Here is an 8,189-nt window from a genome sequence, read left to right as displayed (position 1 = left end):
CCAAAAGTAACAAGAGAGAAGCTCTTGTTATGTACAAGGGCACCTCAATAAGACCAACAGCTGACTTGTCATCAGGAACTATGGAGACCAGAAGTCAGTGGAGTGGCATATTCAAAATTTTGAAAGAAAACAACTGTCGTTCAAGACTATTATAGCCAGAAAGACTATCATTCAAAGATGAAGGAGAATTTAACATATTCCCAGGCCAACAAAAATTGAGAGAATTTGTTGCTAGTAAACCTGCTCTCCAAAATATGCTAAAAGGAATCCTTCACCCTGAAGAGAAAGGACACTAGAGAGTAACTTGAATTGGAATAAATAAAATATAGTGGTACGGTTAGCTGTATATGTAAACAAAGAGCTCAGTATAAATGTATTTCTTGTAAGCACTTATTTTTTCCTATATTATTTAAAGGATAGCTACAAAATAAGTGTCAGTGGATGTACAACATATAAAGATGTGATTTGTTAAAATGATAGGAGGGGTGGGGAACAGATTCATATAGGAGCAGCTCTTGTATAACTGTAAGACATCAATGGATGAATTAAGCAAAAAATAATATGACATAGAAAACAAACAGCAAATGGCAACCTAACTCCTTCCTCATCAGTAATTGCATTCGATGAATATTGGTTAAGTTACAATTAAAAGGCAGAGATTGGCAGAGCAGATAAAGAAAACCATAAGTCAACTATTACTGTGTACAAGGGCCTCACTTTAGAATCAAAGACACAAATGTGATGAAAGTGAAAGAATGAAAAAAGACATTTGATGCAAACATTAACCAAAAGAGAACTGGAGTGGTCATACTAATATCAGACAAGATAAACCTTTAGGCAGAAGTTGCTAAATGAAATAAAGTACATTGTATATTGATAAAAGGGTCAATCCATCAAAAAGTTATAACAATAAAATGTTATAACAATTATAAATGTACCTATCAGCAGACTTCCAGCATACATGAAGCAAAAATGATAGGCAAAGGGGAAATAAAAGTTGTGGTTGGAGTCTTCAACTCCCAACTTTCTGTTGGATAGAACTGAATGAAAGATAAACTAAGAAGTAGAAGATTTGAATAATACATAAAGCAACTAGAGCTAACAAAGAACACTCCATCCAACCACACAAGAATACACATTCTTTTCAAGTGCATATGCAGCATTCTAGCTAGACCATGTTAGACCACAAAATGTTTCAATAAGTTTTAAAATATTGAAATCCTACAAAGTATTATCTCTGAACACAATGGAATGAAATTAAAAATCAATAGAAGGAAAATTGAAAAATATGTGGAAGTTAACAAAATATACTCTTAAGCAGTAGATCAAAGAAGTTAGTACATGCTTGCAGGTTAATGGAAATAAAAACAAAACATGCCAAAACTAATGGAATGGAGCAAAAGCAATGTTCAGGGAAATTTGTAACTATGCCTACATCAAAGAATGCTCTCAAATCAATAACCAGACCTTACACCTTGATGAATTAGAAAAAGAAGAGTAACCCAAAGCCAGCAGAAGAAAGTAAAGTTTAGATTGGAAATAAGTAAAATAAGAAAATAGTAGATTGAATGAAACCAAAAGTTGGTTCTTTAAAAGATCAATAAAATTGGCAAACTTTTAGCTAGACTGACAAAGAACAAAAGAGCATGCAAATTACAAAATCAGAGGTAAAATGGGAACATTACTTCCAACATTTACAGGAATAAAAAAAAGAATATAAGAGAATACTATAACAATTGTATGCCATCAAATTAGATAACTTAGATGAAATGGATAAAGTCCTAGAAGTAAACTGCCAAAACGGACTCAAGAACAATTAGAAAATATGAATATGTCTAAAACAGATAATAAAAAACCTTCCAACAGTGAACAGGTTCAAGACCAGAAGGCTTCACTGGTGAGTCTATCAAAAAAAATCATTCTTTCTCAGACTCTGCCAAAAAATAGAGAAGGAAATACTTCCTAATATGTTCTATAAGGCCCATATTACCCTAATGCCAAAGACAGCATGAGAAAAGAAAACTATTGACCAGTGTTGCTAACAAGAACACATGCAAAATTCTCAACAAAATGCTAGGAAATGCAATCCAGCAGCATATTAAAAGGTTTATTATACAGCAGGATTAAGTAATTCCAATCTGAAATATATATCCAGGAAGATTGAAAAGAAAGTCATACACAAATATTTATAGCAGCATTTTTCACAATAGTCAGAAAATGGAAACAATCAAGATGTCCATCGACTAATGAAGGGATGAATGAAATATGTTATATACATACAAATGAATATTATTCAACTATAAATAGGAATAATTTACTGATATGTGCTACATGCAACATGTAACCTTGAAAATGTCATGTAATGTTAAAGAAGCTAGCTACAAAAGGTTACATGTAGGATTCCATTTATAAGAATTGTCCAGAATAAGCAAATCAATAACCACTGAAAACAAATTAGTAATTGTCAGGCGCTGGGGAAAGTGGTAATGGGGCTTGATTGGTTGATGGATATGGGGTCTTTTTTGGGCTGATGAAAATGTTCTGTAATTAGATAGGGATGGTTGTACAACATTGAGAATGTGCTGGAAGTCACTGAATTATATACTTTAAAGTAGTTAAAATGGTATGTTATATGAATTTTACCATAATAAAAATAAATTATTCTCAATAATAGAAATTTCAGGAGAAATTGATAAACATGTCAAAGCAAATGAAAATAACACAATATATCAAAATTTATGGGAAGTAAAGAAGGCAGTGCTGATAGGGAAATTTACTGCCTTAAATGTTTATATTAGAAAAGAAGTAATTCCTGACCCATGCACCAAAAAAAAAAAAAAAAAAAAGTGAGAGCAAAAATCAGTGACTTCTAGAAGCTACCGCTGCCTGGTTGTGATGCCACGTGGAAGCTGAAGTCATACATTCACGCACGCATGGCTCATCCGGCCAGCCGATCACCTCAGATGAGAGCTGCGCCCAGGCCAGCACCAGCAATTCAGTTGCCAGCAGCAGCCCCACCATCTGCAGTTGGCTCACCTGCTGCTGCACCCCCGAAGCCAGGTCTGATGGCCCAGATGGCAACCACTGTAGCTGGCGTGGCTGTGGGTTCTGCTGTTGGGCACACCCTGGGTCATGCCATCACTGGGGACTTTGGTGGTAGGAGCAATGCCAAGCCCTCAAGTCCTGACATCACTTACCAGGAACCTCAGGGAGACCAGCCAGCATATCATCATCAGCAGCAGCAGTTTGGCCCTTGCCACTATGAGATGAAACAGTTTTTGAAGTGTGCCCAGAATCAGGGTGACCTTAAGCTTCATGAGGGTTTCAGCGAGGTGCTGAGGCAATGCAGATTTGCAAATGGAATAGCCTAATAAAGAAGTTGAAAATGAAGAAATGGAAAATCTGATCTAATGATCAAGTTAATTTAGCATAAAACTATAATTGATAGTGAAAGCATAAAGTGTAAAATCACCATTTAAATCTCTCTATTATTAAAAGCATCCTTGCTTCAGAATCACAAAAGGAGAGGGTGTTCTTACTGTATAGAAGAGTTCACTGAGCTGGTGCAGAGTTTGGGGCTGGACAAATGTTTGTGTGGCCTCCTTAAGCCAGCTGCTATAATGTTACTATCTGTGGCTAATTAGAATAAAGCGATTTTCTTCAAAAAAAATCAAGACTTAACTCCACATCTGGAGGATATAACAAAGGAACAGAAAACTAAACCCAAAGTAAAAAAAGAGGGAAAGAAATAACAAGCAGAGCAGAAATAAATTAAGAAAGAAACCATAGAGAGAATCAAACAAAACAGAATTTGGTTCATTGAGAAAATCAATAAAATTGATGGACCCTTAGCTAGACTACCAAAGAAAGAAGAGCAAGCATGCAAAAAATAAAATCATAAATAGAAGGAGGACATTATTATTGACCACAAAGAAATAAAAATATAAAATAATATGAAGCTCAAACATATACCAACAGATTAGGCAACCTAGTTGAAAGGGACAATTCCTAGAAACACATGAACAATGTATACTCACTCTAGAAGAACTATTAGGCCCTAAAAAACCAATCACAAGAAAAAAGATGGAATCAATCATCAAAAACCTCTCAAAAGAAAGAAAAGTACAAGACCAGGTGGCTGCATAGATGAATTCTAGCAATCATTTGAAGAAGAATCAGTACCAGTTCTGCTCAAATTACCTAACTCATTCAGTGAAGCCAACATCACCTTAATACTGAAACAAGACAAAAACAATGCAAGAAAGAAAATCACAAACAAATCTCTCTAATGAATATCAATCCAAAAAACCTCCCGCCAAAATAATTGCAAAATGAATCCAGCAGCACATTAAAAGAAATATACAATGTGGTCTTATTCAAGTTAGGCAAGCATGGTTCAATCAAGAAAATCATTCAATGTGAAACACCACATTGTTTAACAGAAGGTAAAAAAATATGATCATCTCAATTGATGCAGAAAAGACATTTGATAAAATAAAAAATCTTTTCTTTATAAAAAACACTTCAAATGATAGAAATAAATGAAAACTTCTTCAACATGATAAAGGACATATATGAAAAAGCCACAGCTAACATCATGCTCAATAGAGAAAGACTGAATTCCTTCCCTCTAGGATCTGGAATGAGAAAAGAATGCCCACTGGAACCCTTGTTATTCACCATTGTGCTGGAAGTTCTGGCTCAAGCAATTAAACAAGAAAAAGAAATAAAAGTCATCCACATTGGAAAGAAGAACTAATACTTTCACTGTTTGCAGAAGAAATGATCCTAAAGTAGAAAGTGCTGAAAAATCTACAACAAAGCTACTAGAGCTAATAAACAAATTTGGCAAAGTGTAAGGATAGAAGATCAACATGGGGGAAATCAGTAGTGTTTCTGAACACTGGTAAGGAGCAATCTGAGGAAGAAACAAGGAAAAAATTCAATTTACGATAGCGACTAAAAGAATAAAATATCTAGGAATAAATTGAAGCAAGAATGTAAAGGACCTATTCACAGAAAACTGGAAAATATTGCTAAAATAAATCAAGAGAGATCTAAATAAATGGAGGGGTATACCATGTTCATGGACAGAAAGGCTAAATATAGTTAAGATGACAATTCTACCCAAATTGATTGTATAGTCTCACTAGTATGAACTAACACCAATGACTGAACTTTGAGAGTTAAAGTTAAGAACACAGTTTATCAAGAGACAGAAAAGGGTAGAGATTGGGCATTTGGTGCTGAAGGAATGCAGCTTGTACACATGGACTGATTGTAAAAGTTCAGAAATGGATAGCACCATACTACCGGATGGTAACACAATAATATAAGTACACTGAAGGAAGCTGAATGTGAGCATGGTTGAGTGAGAAGAGCTGGAGGCTTGTGTGAAACCAAAAGGAAAGATAAGAGGATAAAAAGTGATATAGTATAACTTAGAAATGCTTAGAGTGGACAATGATGGTGATTAAATGTACAAATATAAAAAGATTTTTGCATGAGGGAAAACAAATGAATGTCAATATTGCAAGATGTTGAAAATGGATGGTACACAGAAAAAAAGTACAATGAATGCAAGCTAGGGTCTATAGTCAACAGTAACTTTGTAATTTGCTTCCTCTGAATGTGACAAAGACAACATGCCAAAACTAAATGTCAACAAGTAGGGCGGTATGGGGGAGGGGTATGGATACTTTGTGGAAGAGAAGGAAATGTCTACATATAGATTATGGTATTGTAGACATACCATATGTCTACATATTTAGGCTGGATTGTTTCATGTGTGCATAAAAGTGTTGAAAAATGAATAGAGAGAAACAGGTGCTAGAGAAATGTGGAGAAAGAGATGTACCTATTCACTGTCAGTAGGAAAATGAGAGGTGCAGCCCCTCAGAGGGCAGTGTGGTGGTTCCACAAGAGGCTAGAGGTGGGTTTGCTATATGATCCTGAAACCCCACTGCTCAGTATATACCTGGAGGAACTGAATGTGGGGACATGAATAGACATTTGCACACTGGTGTTTCTGACAGCACTGTTCATGATCCATAATGAATGGAAGTGGCCTAAAGGTTCAAGGACTGAGGAATGGAAGAGGGAACTGTGGTGTATACATACAATGGACTACTGAGCCATCACAAGAAAGAATAGAGACTCTGTGTTGAATAAAATGTCAGAAACAAAAAGATAAATAATAATTCACAAATCTGAGTGGCAGTATGCTTTTAAGAGGAAGGCTAGGTTCATTCATGTTCACTGGAATGAAAGCTAGAGAATAAAACCTGGGACTATATAACTTAGCAAAACCTAGAGTGGACAATGATGGTGGTTAATTTTATAAATATAAGAAAGTTCTTACTAGAACTAGAACAAATACATGCCAGTATTATAAAATGTTAATAATGGGGGGGTATATGAGAAAAACTACAATTAATGCAAACTAAGGTCTACAGTTAACAGTAACATTGTAATATTCTCTCTTTAATTGTAATGAAGGCACTATACCTAAGCTAAATGTCAATAATAGGAGGATGTAAAAACTATGAGATTTTTTTTTCGGAAAAAAATGAGAATGTTCTCATATTGCCTGTGGTGGTGAATGTATAATTATGTGATTATACCAGGAGCAAATGATTGAATACTTATGGGTTATATGGTGTGTGAACAAAACTGTTTTCTTAAAAAAAAGATACCATTTGTTAACTCTACCTTTCCTGATAATTGAGGATTATAGGCACAGTGATATTTTGGTTACTGGATAATACCTTACAAAGTTCCTTAATTACAGCTCAAATAAGCTTGGAGCCTCTATCGTTTGAGAAACTTTCAGGAATTTCCCAAGTACTGATAATGAAGTCTAATAGGTTTTTTTTCTTTCTTTTCTTTTTTATTTTTTAGCTATTGGGAGGGCAGTAACCTTGTTACAAGGAAAGGTCTCTAAACATCTGGAAAATGGACAAATAATAATATGGGCATATTTATATCCCAGAGAAGGGGGTAGCTGTATAAAATCAATTTGAAGTAGTCCAAAAGGGCCCAGTTAAAGTGTTTGACTCTGTCTTACCTTTACAACTTACCAGGGTCATGTTAACTGACAGGAGAACATAATTTGTGTATTTGCCTTGCTTCTCATTTAAAGTCCTTTTTTTTTTTCCTTTTTGGTGAAAATGAAACTCTGACCTGGAGCTTACTACAAGAACTTTCAGAGAAGCATAAGAGTAAAAGAATGTAACTGACAAGGAAATGTGTTTGTTTTTGTGTCGTGTAGTAGTTTTTATAGAATAACTGAAATTATTCTGTTATCTAATATCATGGAGATCAGTACCAGGACATCTCTTGCACAGTTGGAACACTGTGAAATCTCTAGGAACTTTGTGAAATCTCATTATTTATATTAATAAAATTTTCCCATAAAAATTTAACCAATAGAAGGTTAGAAAATGCCTTTTAATTTGACAACACTTCACATGCAACTCATAACATATCAAATGAAAATTATTTCTAGCATCTCTTTTTTTATAAAGTGAAAGAGTAAGTCCTTTCTGATTTTCCTGTGGCCCTGTGGAAAATCCCAAACACAGTTTGAATAAAAAAGATAACCTTTAAGTTTTGATTTTGAGAAGTCAAAGTGTCAAAAATTGTCAAAAGGTTTGAATACCTGGCTAAATAGGCTCATAGATCAGTAAGAAACAGTAGTTAGTTACTTACTTAACCTAAGTGACAGTAAAAGATTTTAAAAGTAAATATAGAAAGTAACATGATTGTAAAAAGAAAAACACAGTTCTTTTAAGAGTGAGAAGACTTGTTCTCTTAAACAATAAAGAATGATAAGGTCAATATAAATGGCAATGAGGATATTATTCTAAGATGACACAGAATCTTTGTCTTTTAGGCAAATAACTCAGATGTTTAATAAAACCTTTTTATAGACTCATTAAAATCAGATCAAAATCCAAGAAATTTCCAGCATTTTAACAGAGAAATAAATAAATTTTAGTTTTGTATGAATATACTGTTTAGTTTAAAATATCTTAAAATATTTTATAAATAAGCCTATAAAAGCCTATTCTGCATTGACCATGACAAAATTCATTTCTAAAAACCTTATATCACTTTCTATATCCATTCTAGTTTTGTACTACACGTTTCTGTTTCTCATTCTGTAACACCCAGTCAAATTACTTCAG

At 34.1% G+C, this 8,189-nt stretch overlaps 1 pseudogene; it reads left to right on the top strand.

Moving 5' to 3' along the window:
• Positions 1–2,895: 2,895 nt before the first annotated feature.
• Positions 2,896–3,371, top strand: LOC143671358 (coiled-coil-helix-coiled-coil-helix domain-containing protein 2 pseudogene; annotated as a pseudogene).
• The last annotated feature ends 4,818 nt before the right edge of the window (positions 3,372–8,189 follow it).

This window comes from Tamandua tetradactyla, chromosome X (genome assembly GCF_023851605.1).
Source record: "Tamandua tetradactyla isolate mTamTet1 chromosome X, mTamTet1.pri, whole genome shotgun sequence".
Classification (NCBI taxonomy): Eukaryota; Metazoa; Chordata; class Mammalia; order Pilosa; family Myrmecophagidae; genus Tamandua; species Tamandua tetradactyla.
Note: the sequence above shows the minus strand (reverse complement) of the source record. Positions and strands in the feature narration are given on the sequence as shown.